At 39.8% G+C, this 17,911-nt stretch overlaps 1 protein-coding gene across 4 annotated transcripts in view; it reads left to right on the forward strand.

Annotated features, from left to right (window-relative positions):
* The window catches only part of GABRB1 (gamma-aminobutyric acid type A receptor subunit beta1), a 133,020-nt gene that overhangs the window by 10,423 nt on the left and 104,686 nt on the right, over positions 1-17,911 (forward strand). The window lies entirely within an intron of this gene.

Consider the following 17,911-nt stretch of genomic DNA (forward strand, 5'->3'; position numbering starts at 1 on the left):
GGCCAAAGCAGTGTCACACTGAGGTTTGCTCTGTCCTCTGTTGGGGCAAATCCTTAATGGTTTGTGTCATGTCATGTCATGAGCAAAGCAAAGGTAATTTAAAAGACACAAAGGCAGCTTCTAGAAAGCTGCATTATCACACAGACATCCACCCTATAGCAAGATTGAGTTGCAAGGTTTTAAATGCTCATAGCAGAGTGTGTAGTTTCAAAGCAAAGATTAATGATTTCAGACTACGAAACTCAATTAAAGGTTGGAATAAATGTTCTCCATTAAAATTCATCATCTATTTGGCTGAGATGGAGGAATTTCAGTCATGTCTTTTATAATTGCCTATAGAAAGAACTGAAGAGATAGCAAAGTTAAAGCTCTTGGAACAGATACATGGTGTCTAAATATTATTCAGAATCTTAATCATATTAAAAGAGGAGTGCAATTAATTCCCCAGCATATTTTTAACCTGAAGAGATTCTTAAGTGTAGCTGAAGTAACATGAGTAGCAGTCAGCTGCAGGTACATATGTTCATGCTTGTGTATCTCAGGAACTTCTAGGCAGAACTAATTCCCACAAAGCACTGAGGACTCTGGTCCCCTCCAAGGAGACTTGATGCTGATAGTCCCGTTGGTTTCAATGAGTATGCTATTGGTTTCAATGAGTATGCTCATGGATAGAATTTCCCACACCAGTAAAATTAAGTGCATATTAGCTTTTCCAGCTCAACAGTTTACTCAGCAGTTTGCAGGAGCAGTCCATCTCTCCAGTTTACATCAGTTTTAAACCTTTGTTCCTTTGTAATTTTCTGTGTCATTACTCTCCAGCATGAGAGAATAATCAAGCCTGGAATGATATTTATGACTATTTATCCTTTATTTAACCAATGATTTTGTAAACCATTCACTGGTCAAAACAATACACTGGTCAAGGAGAGAAATGGATGAGGTTCAGAGACTTCATACATATATTGCATTTCATAGGCAGTGCAGCTTTGTCACAGGCTTCCTATGAAGGAAACACGGGATTAACAGCCACCTGTAAATTCTGGGTTTTTATCCACTGTGCCAGGACAAACTAGGGGGAAAAAAAAGCAAGCTGCAAAACATCAATAACATGCTGGGAATCAAATCTGCAATGACAGACTTCACAGCTTGTTAAATGCTCCATGGATTCCTAAACTAATAGGGAGCAAATTCAGTGTCATTGTGGTGTCAATTGGAAATGAATCCTGAATATAGATGTTTTTCAGTTCCCACTGTCAGGGGAGATGAGTTTGTTTTCCAGAAGCACACGGGGGGTCTGAATTTCTGAGATCTTAAGGAATATTTACATTCCAGACAACACATTCCTTCCTTTTAATTATTCCTAGTAGAAGCTCAGAGTAAGCACAAAGCAGATGATGAGAAAGACCAGCATATTTTGGGAAAATATAAAGACAAACATAACACAGTAGTCACCATTCAACTCACAGCAATCATCCTGGCTCTGCTCATCAATATGATATGGTCTATCAGAGAGAGTTGCTTTTTGAGGAAGTTTTTGCACTGGATCAATGCAGTGAGCCAATTTCAAATATGAAGCTAAAATTTCCAAATGATGGACATTTCATCATGCCAATGCTGAAAACATAACACAAATCTTTCACTGTTCCCTTCCCAGAACCCTATAATCCTAAATGCAGTTTATGCTGTTCTGCCCTTTAGATAGCACCAGGGAAATACTGCTACCAGAGAGAAAATAGGGAAATGTCCATGTCCAACCACTGACCTTCTCTGGGTTTGATCTCCTCAATCTCTTACTGGAACAGGGATGCTTTGTGAGTAATACCGCTCTACGTCCTAGAAGAGGAATAGGCAAGAGGAGGCATAAACAGCATGAGTCAAGACTGTTCTCATGGATAACGTGATACTGCACTGTCACTGTTGATCTCTGGACATTTTGCAGTGTGACATGGGTACAGTATTGTTACACTGCCCACTATGAACACCATGGATTTTAGGGTTTTTTTATTTTATTTTAGTGCCTTCAAAGTACCTGTAAGAACTCCAGTTAGTCAAAGAACAGACATTAAATACATATTGTTAATTACTTTTTAAGGGGTATTGATATTAATTCTTCAGCTCATCGTTAAGAGCAAGTGCAGCACTAGCAAAGAGCCGCAGAGCAGGCAGCAGTGCTCTCAGTGTCAGGTGTTTGCTTTTCACATCTGCAGAAACCAGAAGCAATTAAAATGATAGGTCAACTCCTGAACTGCCTCCTTCTCTCAGAAGGTAACACAGAACAAAGGACCATCCAGGAACACTGCTTATTACGTTGTCCAATTTAAAAGCTGTTTTTCTTTCTCAAAAAGAAAGAGAAAATTGAGAACTTTTTTTTTTTAATTGGTTTTCAAGTCACTTTTTCTCTTGGGCTAATACTCTTGCTTATACCTACCCTCCTCCCGCAGCATGATAGCTATTATGCTACTATCTTAATGGAAACAAATACTTTTTTTAAAAAAAAGATTAATCTGCAGATGACTCAGACATGTACTATTCAGGCAAGCTTATTACATGGGTTTATTGCAGGACTTTTGCACGGCTTGTATTCAGAAATCCAGGCAACACTGGCGCTCCACATCATAGAGAATGAGTCCGGAAGGGCTGCTGACGACAACCTGTTGTTCCAGGGAACAGCGTCAGCACCTGACTCCGCAGGAGAGGACTGCTGGCTCAGCAGGGACCCGCTGATCTCACTGCTACTCTGCAGGACCCATCAGGTCAAGCTGCTGTCATGACAGATGGCTAATTCTTTTCACCATATTTAAAACAGGAATACTGTGGTTTAGATTAGTTTTTATCAGACTACACAGAACCTTTTACAACACAGTCAACATTTTTTATGAGTTTCAGGTTTGCTGTATTTCCAGAGATGTTTGTGGGGCTAGAAGGGAACTTGAACTAAAGCAGGTAGATCTACATTCTGTAGTTGTTGTGGGGTTTTTTTCTCATCCAAATGATTACAGTGATAGAGAGCTTAGCACAATGTTGTGGAAAAGGATTAGAAAATATGGAGCTCTGTACTTAAAACCTTTTGAATCCAATAAACTCATTAGGATGCATAATTTTGCACTTATTAGTCCAAGCAAATGGAAAGTCAGTGTTTCGCGTGCCTTCCAGTTACAGAAGTGATCACTGTAACACATTGCAATATTCAAGAACCCTGGAACAGGAAGCTGGACACGCTTCAGGCAATAGTAAGCCAAACCCAATTTGGAACCAATACACTGTGGTTAAAGTACTTCAATTAGCTAATATTGAGTTACAACCATGTGCTCTTGAGTCATCTTTTATAGCAGTTCTGTAGAAGAAAAATATGTTTGAAGTCTAGATAGGGAAGAAGTTATCCCCATTTATTAGCTGTTCTTCCACTGAATATCGGCTCCTAAGGGCTCTTCTGGAGCACATGGAACATAGAAGTGCTCGGCCCACGCTGCCCTTTGGTTAGGTTCCACTGAAATCAGCGAGGATGCACCAGTAATGAATCACACCAACCTTAATCAAACTGATTATACTTTCCTGCAGTAATAGCATTTTCTTGCAAAAATGCTGCCTATAACATTTGTAAATTTAAGACAAACTGAACTGTCCTGAACACACAGACGTCAAGGAAAAACTTTTCAAAATGCTTAATTTCTATGCTAAATCTTCTGAGAAGACCTCAATAGCAAAATGAAAACAAATGAAAATGAGCAAGTGAAAAAAAAAAAAAAAAAAAGAAGCCTGTTACCCTCCCAGGAATATATTCTCTGTCATTTCAGAGCCTTGGCTTGCAGACAGCTTGGTTTTCCTTGCAGCTTTTTTACAGTTTTCCTGCTGCTATATTCATCCATCCTAACCTAACGCTTAAATGTTGGTATAAGAAGCTATCGGTCTTTCTGACAGTAATCTGAGATCTCAGTCTCCTTACTGTACATTGAGCCAGCTCCAGTGGAAACAAAATGAATGTGAACAACTACCTATTCATCTTCTTTTTTATTATTCACACCCACAACTACATTATCAGAATGACATACAAGCTTTAAAAGTCACAGGTGAGAATCTCTTCTGTTCTCTGTAGGTATGTGTGATTAGCTATCTGTGACTTTATTTGTATATTTGTCTTTAAATTAAGAAATCAGAATAGGTGCACAACAGGAGCTTCAAATTTTGTGCTAAACTTGGGGAAGTACGTGGGTGTTAATGCTTTTTCCTCCTGGCGATTGCAACAGTCATTGTAGCAGCAGAACAAAGCTGCGAGGGGAGGTCCTGATTCCAAAGGAAAAGGCAGCGATTCAGCTGGCTTGGGACAGGTGCGGAAAGTGTTTTAGACACCAGTGCAGAAGCCTTAGATTTCACTCTGTGTGCAGCAGGAGATCAGTACCTACAGCCATTGTATATTGTTGTATTACAGAAGAAAAAACACTTGGAGAGATCCTAGGTGGAACCAAAGGGTCAATTTCTGTTCCTTACACAGAGGGGTTTTTTTCCTTTTTTTCTGCATGACTGTGGACACACAGCAATTCTTCTGGCTCCCAGTTCCTCCTCAGTTATGATTTCTACCTTACAGGCATATTAGGAGAATTAAATGCATAGTATGAGTGTTCATTTGGACAGTGGGCAAGTTTCTGCACACTTAGGTGGAAAGAAAAGGCATACAGCCTGCAGCTGAAAAAGAATATATCCCCTGTGACCAGTAATTTCAACACAGCATCGTGGCTTATGACCCAGCTAGTCTCTTCCTACATCTCTACAACAGTATTCCTGCAGTACTGACAGGAATTTATTTCTTACTTACCTAGTGAGAAATCCCAAGACAGCACAAGATGTTGCATGGTAATTACATTTTTTCTCAGTGGGATTACTGAATGACATATTGTGATATATCAAGAGGCAACTGTGAATTTAACTTGAGTCAGCACAGTAGGCTTTGCCCCGTACAGTGGGTTTCCAGATGAACAAAGTGTGAATGTAGGAATAAAGGGAATTTTCTGACTACCTCACAGCATCATGCATCCTCTGTCAGCATTAGCTTTCAAAACACACACAGTTCTGGGCTGGCTTGGGAAAACCTTGTGTAGTCGTTATTTATTTAGCTTACACATTCACTTTAATATTTAAGAACATACTGTTTGCAGTAGGGATTCATAGGAGAAGAATGATACTCATTTGTCAAAAGAATCAGGCATGTCAAAATACAAAACTTACTTTTTCTTTCTATTTACTCTGATGCCGCTAACGGCCTATTTCTTGTGAGTAACAGAACAGGTCAGCAACATGCATGACCACTGTGTAAATAGGCTATTTAATCTCATTAAGTTTCAGATCATTATTTGCCCAGTTTTTGGAAAATGACAACAACATTTAACAGCAGAGGGCTCTGCTGATCATTAAAGAGGTGGGCAGATTTTCATATTTAGATATGACATGGTTGTGTTGTCTTTTGCAAGAAATTGCAAGGGTTGTATTTGGGGAGGAAGAAGCAATAGAGACTGACACAAATTCTGGTTTTTGTCTCACACACTTACCAGGGCAGTTAGCATGAGCAGAAATTCCCTTCTTTGGAAAAGACTTTTTTCTTTAGGTATTTGTGGAAGAGTTTTAGTGCACCCTAACAAACCATAGCCTTAATGCAAAGTGTGCAGCTTGTAAGTGGAAAAGTCTTCCCAGACCTGCCATTGTCATTTCTAGAATGGACATTTACCTCACTGGGTTCTCTGTTGGTGCCTAGTGTACTCTAAATAACTTGGCTGAAGGATGCTCATCTCTCTCCCCTTTAATGCTATCAGGCAAAGTCTATGCAGATATTTCTCCAAGGTTAGGAAGATAAAGTTGGGCAGTATGGAGACCTTGACAAAGATTATTTTTTCTTGCTTTATTATCTGTTACTCCTTAAATTCAAAACAAGAAGCACTTTCTCCCCCATCAGGCCTTAGCCTCGTGATTCAAGCATTATCAGACCAGTTGCACAAAGTAATTCAGAGCCACCTAAAAACTGTATGGATATTAGGTGTGGTTTGGTGGATAAAATTGCTCCTCAGACTCATTCTCTTGGCCATGTTTCTACCATAAAGACCAGTCAAAGGCAACAGAAGGTAATATGGCTGGGCTGTGCCAACTGGAAATTTTCGCACACTTGGCAATAATGTCTGGATAACTGGGTGAACTGGCGTTATAGCACATAAAGATACTGAATGAGTCACAAGACCTAAGCGAGGACAAGATGTTTAGATCCATGACAAAAACTGCTACATTTGTTAAGAGGAAAGTATAGAAATCAGTGTGAAATGAGAGAAGTTGTCTTATCTAGTCCATCCACTGAGTGAGGAGAATCCTGCCTTGCACTGTGTATTTTCTGTGCTTACTCCAAGCTAGTCTGAAAGACTCCAGGAACTAAAATCAGGTCATGGCTGAGCAGTCCTTCCATATCTCAGTGAGGGGGTTCCCCTTGTCTCTGGGACATTATGTCTCCTATATTCACTTTATAACTTTAAATCACATTTCCCAATACCTGCTCCTTTCACATAAGGGTAAGTCCTTTTATGTCCTTTGTTTTACATCCCATAATCCATTTTTTCTCGAGTTTTTCTCTTATATAAGACCCTTAAACTCAGTGGCCATTTTACTTATTTTCAGGTTAATGAAACAGCATGTCATATGTCATTCCAAGTACCAGCCTATGTTAAGGATCCACTTTATCAGTCTGGAAATGCACGCTTGGCTACCTTGCTGCTTCCTAGTTGTATTTTCACACGTGTTGCTGAGAAAACTTAACAACTGATGAGTAATGTCATGCTTTGTAATGTGAGTAGTCCAATTTGGAGTCATATTTTTTGCTACACATTGATGTTGGATCAGAATTCCTGCTCACCAACACTGTTATAAATTGGCAGTGACTAGTCTGAAATGAGTGAATCAGATCCAGATGAAAGAAAGAGGACAAGCAGACATAGCGTATTTTCAAAAGCCAACTTCTGCATATAAATTCATCCCAAAACAAAGCATCTTTCAGATATTGGATGGAAAGTAATTGCAATTCAGAGTATTATTCCCAAATCTCCTCATTTCCCTGTAATTTTTGTTCTTTACAGCATGGCCCTACTTTTTTTTTTATACTATGAATTATCTTTTATTAATTCTGTTATCTTGCCTGTTTTTACTTCAAAGCAATCTTATCTACACCTAAGCAATCTTATCTAAATGTACCTGCATCCCATTGATTTTAATCCATGACTTCCTGCATTCACTCAGCTTTCTGCTTGTGTCATCCTACAGATACATCGGTATCAAATAAGCTTTCTCACAGAGGTCACTTGTGGAAACATTGGTACATTCCATCAAAAACTAAGCCCCATCCAACCTGGGCTCAAACACTTCCAGGGAGGGGGCATCCACAGCCTCTCTGGACAACCTGTTCCAGTGCCTCACCACTCTAACAGTAAAGAATTTCTGTCCAACACCTAATCTAAATCGACCCTCCTTCAGCTTAAAAAGTTGTGCCATAATTAGCTGTTGAAGAACACTGAGCTAAGGGAAGAACAGTAAATGATTTACACTAAATTCATCTGTGAAAAGAGCAAGGAGTTAACAGGTTCAGGATGCTTTATCATACAAGATGCTGTGCTGGCATAAATTATTTCTCATCGAGTTCCCAGGTGCTCCATCTGAGGCAAGTTTTGAACCAATGTATTTGAGATAAGGCTGAAGATAAAATGCTTTGACCAGTCAGCCTGGGCATTATTACAGACCTGAAACAAACAAACTCCTGGAAAGGCAGTATATTTTCCGCAGTATGACTTCCAGTAGATAGTCAACTTCTATATTGCTTTCCACATCAGTGCCACAAATGAATTTTCATGCAACGCTGAGTGAAAATATGTTACAAGATAAGTAAACGCACATTTTCTAATGTCAGCAATCCAGCTCATTTTCTCAGGGTTGGGTTCTCCATTGAATATGCAGCAGTAGGCAATCACCGAATGTTTTTTTTCAGATTCAGTATCTTCTGACACATGAGATATGCATGATGGGGCAGCAAGCTGAGGGCTCACCGGGTGTCTGATGCATTATCATGGAGGTGAGCAAACCAAACACCTACATGGCAGATGAGAAGGGGGACTTCTGGCAGACAGTAGGAGGATACCCAGCTGGAGTTTAGTTACGGACTTGCTGAAATTGGCCTGTACTTTGAGAGTCATTTTGGATGTCATTCAATAGTTTTTATCTAGTTCCAGGGAGAAAATTACAACGTTTTAAAATGGCACTGGAAGCAAGGAAAGCAAATGGTGAGTGAGCTTTCAGCCCAGAAAGTGAGGCATAAGCTAGACCCACATCAACAACAGTGCTTAAAAAACCCCAGCAGTCTTCTCCAGCATGTTTCTGAGTTTTGCGAAGGTGGGAGGTATGTTTCTCTAAAGTGGATTATAAGCATCAAGCAAAAACATGTTTCTCACCTTAGCAAGGCGTCATATAATACCTTGATAGCAGACATGGGCAGTTTCTCAGTTTCTTTGTAGTCTTGATACACCCAGTCAGTCTTATTGACTACTGCATTCACAGAGTCAAATGATAAAAGCGTATCAGAGGATCAGTGAAATGTATTTCAGAAATGATCAACAGAAAACATATGTAAATAATATGATAATAATGTACCTAGAGCGTGCCAGAATGGAAAACAAATACTAAACAGGGTATTGTGTACAATCTATCATAGTAAAATCAAATTTAAAAAAAAACCCCTACTTTTTTCATTAAAATGAAAGATGGTTTCTGAGCAAAGTGTCTCAGAAGACACAATGTTAAAAACTAAATACAAAACAACTGCTTTTTCATCCATCTCTGTTAACAGATTAAATCTCTATTATCTGGACATCTGTAAGCACAATATAAAGAGGAATACAAAATGTAGGATCAACTTCTGTTTCAAAAAAAGTAATTTTAATTTAAGTTAGTGGTTTTTTTCCTCACTTCAAGTTGTTCTTACTTTATGAAATGTTTTGGTGCCTATGTTTTGCTGAATGGGAAAGGATGGCCAAGAAAAATTTCCTTCAAAAGAGAGCTCTCTGCACTCTGCTGTCCCATGGCTCCCATCTCTCACCCCCATCCCTTGCTGTATCAGCAAATGATAAAAAACCAAAACCAGCGTTTCAAAGACTGGTGCTGGGGTGTTCAGCTCAGGTAGTTCCATAGCTAGGATTCTGAGCAGGAGGATTTTGGCAGAAGTATGGTGGGGAAAACACCATCCTAAAAATGCTTCATAAATTCCTTTATCTAGTGACTTACATAAAAGCCAACAGAAGGCTTAGGTTATGCTAGGGACTCGTTGTATGGAATGGGATAATCTAAAACATCACTTTACTCTCTATTGCTAAACAAGTATGGCAAAAGTAAAATTCACAGAAATCTTCCCAAAGATGAAAAACAACCCTGTAGTGCTCCACCATGATTGTGAGCAGAACGTATTGGCTTTGGACCTGAAGCAACTTCACAACTCTACTCCAGAGCCTTCTTGCTCTAGAAAGTGTTTTGTAAACAGACAGTGCCAACTTCTTGTTTTGTAAACCAGACAGTGCCAACAACTGAGCATGACGTTAAGCAGCGAGTTATGAAATTTACTCTTTGCTTTGCTACTATTTCTAAGTACATATACAAGACTTAAAAAATATAAGACTGACTGTAATCAAAATGCTGTGATTCAGTTTCTATCTAATCAAAACACTATGACTCAGTTTCTGTGTCCCTTTGCAGTGTGCCATGGCAAAAAGCAATAGATTCCCACTGCGGACTAAGTAGTAAATGAAAACGTAGTGCAGTGCAGAAATCCAAGTTTTATCCCGCAGGTTTTATAAACCAGTCTTCCTATACCTGTGGCAGCCATTGTTTCTTTAGCATGGCATCCCATGTTTTGAAATAGGTATTATTGGTTCTCTTGCAGGATCCGCTGGAGCCTTCTTCACTTGGCATTTCCTGCTGACAAATTGTCAGTATACAAAAATCCATTGCAAAAAATACTCCAAAACCCATGAATCTCTCCCTTGCCTCCCACAACAGCTATTTGCTACTGTAAGAATACAACAGTTGATCAGTAGCAGGAGAACTGTGAGTGTATTGTACACAGCTCCTCAAGCTACACAACCTGTGAAAAAAAGGTCTTTGAAAAAAAAAAATCACTCCCAAATCACTCCCATAAGAATGGCTGGCCACAGTTATTTAAACATTTGCTTAGACAAAATGATGAGTCGGACAGAGAAATCTTAGGTGAGAATAAGAAAGTGCACAGGACAGCGATCAAGGATATCATATGTGAGGTTGTTAGGGATCTTATAAAAGTCCATATTGTTCTTCCCTCAACCAAGATTAGAAAGAAAAGCTGGTTTTTTGGGTAAGATTCTAGATAGCCTAATTCAATTCCTAAATCAGCTGTAGAGTTCTATTTTATCTAGCTATATTATTTCCTTTTGCTGAAGGTCTAAGCTTTCCAGCATGGCCAGTTATGACAATATCCAACAGTTTTACTACTAAAATACTGGATTATTAATTCACTATGACATTTTATGATATCTCTGATTTCAGTTTAAAAGCAGAGTTATCTAAATGAATTTCACAGCATAAGAGCTAGTCACAAAAAATTATTTATTTTTCTGTGTGATATATTTCTGCCTCTGTGTATTTTTATGTGTTGTTAGGTGACTGATTTGCTTCCAACATTTTCAGGTCATGGAGGTGTTTCTTTGAATGCTCATAATTCAAGTTACTAATCACTTGAGAATTCATTTTTGCGCAAACAGTTGGGAGAAAAAAATAAGTGGTTAAGAGGATTATTTTATGAAAGAAAATGCCTACAAAGATGCTTTTTTCTATACAAATTTTCTTCTGTTGATTATAAGCCTAAGAGAATTAAATTAACAATATTTACTGGACTTACGTTAGCAAAAAAATATGTAATTTTTATGGAGCCTCCAAGTCCCTGAATGTTTTGTCTTTTCTATAAGTTTCTGGAATCTGTAACCCAGTTACAGAACAGCAAGAAAAAAGTAGGTTTTTTTGTTTTTACTGAGTGAGTCTGCCACATTGATCAAACCAGTGATATCATTTGCTTCCATGGTGGACTGCAGAGAGACAACCGTTTTTTACTTTTCTTTTCCATTCACCATCCATTCTGGGGTGAAAACTGGAAGCAATAACAAAGTCAGAATCCTTCCTGAATTAAACCAAGGGAAGGCTGGCCAATGTAGACAGAGAATGGCAAGATCTGTTGGTATAGCACTTAGTCACAGTGTTGTCTTGCATTTACTTTCAGTAGGTCATTTCCTCTATCAAGTTCTCCCTGTGTAGACTACTATTTGGTTGCTTCAGAATATCAGAATATCCAGAAGATAGTATAACAATGAAAAATGGAGGGGAGGGTGTGAAAGAAGTTCAGAATTGCTTAACATGAATGTAATTTTGGCCATTTCAGAAACACTGGGCTTCCCTCTCTCTACATCGCTGTACAAAATTTATTTTTTTTTCCCTTTTACATTGTTCTTGTTCAAACAGTAGAGAAACGTTCATCCATTTCAGAGAAAACTCTGCTTCTCCATTACAGTGGTATTGGAAGATTAGTTGTAAAGGAGAAACAGAAGTAACGCTTAACTTTTCACTAGTTCTCTAAATGCATAAATACTGCTCTAAACTCAGTTCTTCGGGAGCATTCCTTTAGTAATGGCCATCAACGTAAAGTATTAGACAAACAAACATACATAGCTTAGCAAGGAAAATGAAATAAATTTAAAAAAACCTGGTGCCCAGCCTCTGTGACGCATGTTTTTAAGATTACATGGAGAGATTCTACTTCCCATAAAAAAGCCTGTTTTTCACCACTGTATTGAAGGAGCCAACCGTCAAGTTCTGCACATGCATCGTGGTCTCAGGCATGTTCGCCTGTGACTGGTGGTTCTCCTTTGCTGTGCAGGATATCATCTGTCAGTAGTCATTCCAGTGTGCAGCCGTTAGGTTCAACATTCACTTTGCATTCAAATCTGAGGAAATTGCTAGCTGTCCGTAAATCTGCCACTGGGGAAATAGCACAGAACATATTTTTCAATATCTCTACAGATCTTCTGATAACCTGTAATCCATATACATCAATTCTTCTGGCAAGCGACACATAGGTGCTGTTCTACATTAGAGCCATCAGCATCTTTCAATGTCTTTGATAACAAAAGATGTGATTATTAAAAGGTGGCAACGGTCCTCTTCAGCAATTAAACTCATTTGTTAAAAGGTGGCCGGGAGCATTTGCTCACTGTCTTACCAACATCTCTTTGGGGGCAAGTAGAAGGAGCCACTCTCTTCTCTCTTTTCAGTATGGCTATTTAAAAATAATTCAAAATTGAGCACAAATAGGTGAAGAATCAAAGCACGCTTTTTTCTCGGCCAGTTCGGAGTCTCTGAATCTCTTCAGATGTAGTTCTGTCACTCATGTGGTGTTTGGGCTGGAGCCCAGACTGAGAGTAGGAACAGCAGAGACCAGTTCACAAACAGAAGGAACCATAATCCCATTCCCAGTCCCATGCCAGTGGTAACAACCTCAGCAGGACTTAGTTCTTCCACATAAATCGTCAATAACTCCATTTATACCAGGGGCTTATACCAACAACAGAGAAATTAGTATCAGGCTTAAGAACTACAGTGACAAAATACTGGTTTCTGTAGCATTTTGAGGGCCTACATAGTGTTGATGCTATTGTGATGAAGCTATTTTTATCAATAGAGCTATTAAACACTGGGAAAAAAAGAATAAACTACACATGTGATAAGATTGGGACACAGTTTTTCTTTTACTGAAAAGGCTTCTAAAGAAGCTGTAGAACAAGATCAGTTCATTAATATTCATAGCCCAGTTAAGATGGCATGACAATATATTTTGTGTAACGAAAATTTATAATCTATCTGCCTATAAAAATATGCTTTCAGGTAGCTTTTTTAAAACTTGAAAATGTCCTGTGTTAAAGAGAAGGATTTTTTTTTAAATCACATTAACCAATCAACTGCATCCTTGAAAACCAATAAGAAATTTAAACAGAAATTTTATGACTCTGACTGGAAAAAAAAAAAAATCACACTGCCTTGAATAAAGAGAAAAGATGCAAAAAAGGAAGTGATTACAGGCTGAGAATTTATATTCCAGGTTTCAGTTGAATGGTTGTATTGTAGACTCCTCAGATTCATTATGTTCACACTGCCAAGAACTACTCTAACGTAGTAGATGAGAATTGCTCTAATCTATTACCATTGGCTGCCAACAGTAATTCTATTAATTCAAAGAGCTAATGACATTTACTAGTATTGCCATGCTGTTTTATTGCATCTTTGAAAATAGATGGGAATATTCAGTGGTGTGTCATTCTAAACAGACTAAATTTAGAGCCTTGTTCTCCACTCTTTCCACTCTATTTCATGTGACCAAATCTGAATAGCAGTGCTTTGCGTCTAATTTGCAATGGTGTGATTGAGTAGGTGTATGGCACGTGCACTCCTGAATTACATGCTTTACACCATACATGGAGAATCTGAGGTGTCCAAAATGATGGCTCATCCTGTGCTGGAGTGTAAGCTAATACCCTTCCAGGCTTGTGTTTTCACATCATGCAGGATAACAGGAAGTTTGAGTCTCCAGTTTGAGTCTGGAAGCAGGGAAGCCAGATCTTGCAGCACTATGCCCAAAACAATTAGTCCAGACTCAGCAGGGATAATAATTTGGGCTTGGTGTCCACAAATATAACTGCACCATTTCTATTTCACAGCAGACGTGGGTCAGAAATAGTTTAGGTTCCCTGTACCAAGACATGCAGCAAAAGACACACAGGCACCAAATTAAAGCATGAGGTCAGCCCACTAAGCAGAGATCAGCCTAACCTAGCTAGATAGAAGTTGTTTCCCTAACTGTGAATGCTCACGGTGTAGGCATCCTAGCCAGATGTTTTTCACAGAAGAGGAAGGTGCAGTACTGTTTCCCTTTCACTTGGCTGCCTACGGGCTTGAGCAGTCATGCAAAATACAATTTCCCTGTTCTAGAGTAACCGATTTCATGCCTCCTTGAGGAATGGTCTGAACAAAGTTACCCTGGTGCAGGGCTAAGTTGTTCCTGTAGAAGTTGTTATACGTTTTTGAGTAAGAAAACATGAGAGGAAATGTGTCTGAGGTCCAGCCCTATGCCAGTAAATGCCTCATATCAAATACACACTAATTTCAGACAAAAAGTTTGCCTATGCAGCTGTAGTGGGACATCTCTTTCCCCAGCAGTTAAGCAGAAATCCAGCAAAGTTACAAAATAGGAATGTATGAAAACTCACAATTAAGAAGTTCTTTCTTTGCCTCGGCAAGGAACAAGGACTGGGCTGAGGCTTCTTCCCCCATCTAGAAATTTGTGTATGTCCACGCAAGAACCTGTATTACTAATTTTCAGTACACAACATTTACATGGCCGCATTTTCAGCAGAGGTAAGAATGACAAAAGAAGCTAAATAATAAAGTAGGGTTGGGTTTTTTTTAAGAGAAGTAATGTGTTATTCCTCAGGAATCTCCACAGCGAAGTTGTAAAACCTCCCTAGAAAGAGAAGCCTGCTTAGAAGATTGCTTGGACAGCTGAAATCCCTCTGTACCAAATGCGCACGGGCAGGCTTTGTTTTTTCAGATGACAAATTTCTTAATATGAAGTCCCTTCTTCTCAAACAAAAGTGCTAAAATCTAACAGCAATACCGCAGTAGCCACAAGGATTGTGAACAGGAACGTGTCTGGCGGTAACTAATTTGATACCTTTCTCCAGTCTTGTAGCAGATTCATCATCAAAATACATGGCATCTATAATTCTAACTGAAATACGCACTTGGTAACTCTGCATGAGCTGGCTGTACTGGGAATTACAGGCTGGAGCACTTGCAGCATCCTGCCCCTTTGTGGCTGCATGTGCTAAAAAAGAGTGGAAAGCAGGAAATCAGTAGCTCCCACCAGGTCAGGATTCCTTAAGGACTGCATCACCAAATGCTGGTGCCGTGTACAGGAGCATCGCAGTTATTCCCTGCTGGCTTGCAGTTCCCAGACAGTACAGGTTAAAACAGAGCTTTGAAGGCTACACTCAGCAATGGTGAAGGCACAAGCTAAGTAAGCGGTTACCTAAACTAAGCGAGTGCTGGGCACAGCAAATTTGTGGGGGTAAGCAGAGGAGGGAGGTCCTGTAGGTCTCACGGCAGTGACCCCAGCTCTGCTCCAGGCTCAGGCTGTCTTCCCAGAGCAGCTCATTCAAGTGCCCTCTCCCCACACATCTCTGAATGCAGGTGCCTCTTGCAAGGCACGCCTGCACGACTGCATGCTCTGCTTGCCAGTGCTGATGCTGAAGGAAGCGGCTGCGCAGGTAAAGCCGCCTTGGTGGGCAGCACGGTGGGAAGGAGAGGCAGCTGGCCACCTTCTCCTCACCTTCTTCCAGACAACAGGGCAAGAACTGGGTGCACAAGCTCAGTATCAGGAGGAGAAGCAGCAGCTTTAGATATAACTGAATACACAGACACAAGCATCAGGGACAGGAGCTCATTCAGCCTTTGCTCCCAGCCCACGTAGGTAGATGGTGCCTGACAGCCACACTCTTATGACTGTGAAAGTGAATGATGTCAAAATGAGGAAGTTATTTTATCTTCATCCTCAAGGCAATAATATTTGTGTTTGCACTGATATGAAACCTGCAGCCAACTCAGTACGTAGGCAGATGCAAAACAGCTCATGATGCATCTTCCATGTACTTTTCACAGCAGAAGGCCACAGATCTTGACACAGCATACTTTGCCACGAGGAGAATCTGTTCGCTATCATTGAACATGTCCTCCATAATTAACAAGATGTGCCTTCACTGTGCTGAATCTATAAGGACCAGGGAGCAGTTACATATCAAATATGCTTAAATTTCTTATGCTTAAATTTCCCTACAATCTACCCTCTCTAAGTCCAGAGGTCGTCTTACTTACTGTTTTTGACTGGTATAAGGGTTAGCCCCAAAGGAACAAGAAGCCTGTACAAATACTCTCAAACCCATCCTAGAAGAATCACATCAGTCTCCCAAAGAGAAGGTTGCAAGAGAACCAAGAGCCTGAACTGATCCTGCTGCCTGCAATCCCACAAAAGCAGCATCTCCCTACAGGGTTAGGCTTGGTTTCAAAAAGAGAATTTGCTGCAGCTATTAATTAAAACTAGTTTTATTTTTTACATAAGCTCTTTTTCAGTTTTCTCCTACCTGACAAAACTCTTTCAGGTTATCGGAGGGAAATTATGAAGGCCCAAGATGTGTAAACTAAACTACTCACCGAACGTGAGCCTTGTCTTCTGCAAAGGTGGAAATTTTCTGGCCAAAGCACAGCCCCCAGGTGTTAGGAATCTGGTCCACACCAGGAATCTGAGCTCATTTGTACTGTCATCGGAGAAAGACATGTCTGCCCAGCAGGTTACCAATCAATTCATCCCTGTTCTAAGATGTGTAAGATGTCTGTCAAAGTTGTGATGAAAGGTTCTTCTACTATCAGTGAAATGACAGTTCACATAAAATAAAAGATGATTTAGTGAAGAAGGGAGGGGGGAGGATTTACATGAGATAATGAGCAACAGAAAGAAAATGAAATCAAGAATCAACAATAAAATGTTTCAACAAGCCAGTGCAATTGAATCAGTCTCAAATGTTATCTGACATTTTTCCCCACTCCCAATTTAAAGCAATATGTGTGGGTGTAGCAAAGGCTATTTGGAGATCCTCTCCAGTTCCATATTTGTCATCTGGAAGTGGCGTGACAGAAACACACTGATGTGCACTTAAACACACACCCACACGCAGAGTGGTCCCAGTTAGACAGGAATATAAAGCAATTAAAGCCTCTGGGAAAGAAACAGCATTATGTATTGCAGCTAATTTCATGCCTCCTTGTGCACATCAATAAAGCATCAATAAAGCCATCTTTCATGTGGAGTTTAAAATGTGTTCATCTGAATATAATTAAAGTGGACAGCATGAGCTTTAGGAGGGTTACTGTAAGAACATAGGTGGTGTAAAGAGGGGAAATCTGTGAATGACCTTCAAGGGTTTTTCCTCTTGTGTGTTCATGCTGACTATGTGAAGTGCTTGCAATATCCATATAAAAGCCAATGAAATAATTCTTATTAGCGTTACTATAATGAGTACAGAAGAATTGTTACCAATGAGCTCATTTTCAACAGATGTAAGTCCATTACAGCATCATAGAGCCCACTTAGGATTTCAGTGAACTGTGTTTTCTGAAAGGTACGGATAGGGAAAAAGAGGAGGACAGAACAATTCATAAACACTGCACCCAAACTCCCTGGCCCTCATCCCATTTTAAATGTTGCCATTTATTAATGGCATCTTTATTATCTGTGTCTCCTATTTTATACCCATCCCTCACATCCCTTCTTACAGCCCCAGCCTCAGTCCATCCCTGTGATGGGGTGGAGGGGGCATTTCATGCCCTGGCCTGAACTCCCTGTGGCCCCATCACCGCATCCAAGGGATGAACAGGAGTGCAGCATGGCTTCTCCTTGCCCATACACTTGATTTCCAAGCATGGAAACAGAGTCAAGGGAAGATAGAACAAACTCCACTCATTTCAGATGTTGTCATGCTGTATTTGTAGACTCTGTGTAATTAGGTCATAGAAGCACTAGGTCTTCGGGGCACCTGGTGCTGTCAGACTTCAACTGCTGAATTAAAAAAAAAAAGATACTGTTTTTCTGTATGTATTTCAAATTAAAATTGCCTTCAGCTGAAGAAAGCTTCATCAGTCAGGGGTTATGGGGCTGAAATTTAAAGGACTGGTGGCAGTTAAGAGACCCATCTTAACACCAATTCTAAAAAGGCAGAAA

Source organism: Grus americana, chromosome 4 (genome assembly GCF_028858705.1).
Source record: "Grus americana isolate bGruAme1 chromosome 4, bGruAme1.mat, whole genome shotgun sequence".
Taxonomy (NCBI): domain Eukaryota; kingdom Metazoa; phylum Chordata; class Aves; order Gruiformes; family Gruidae; genus Grus; species Grus americana.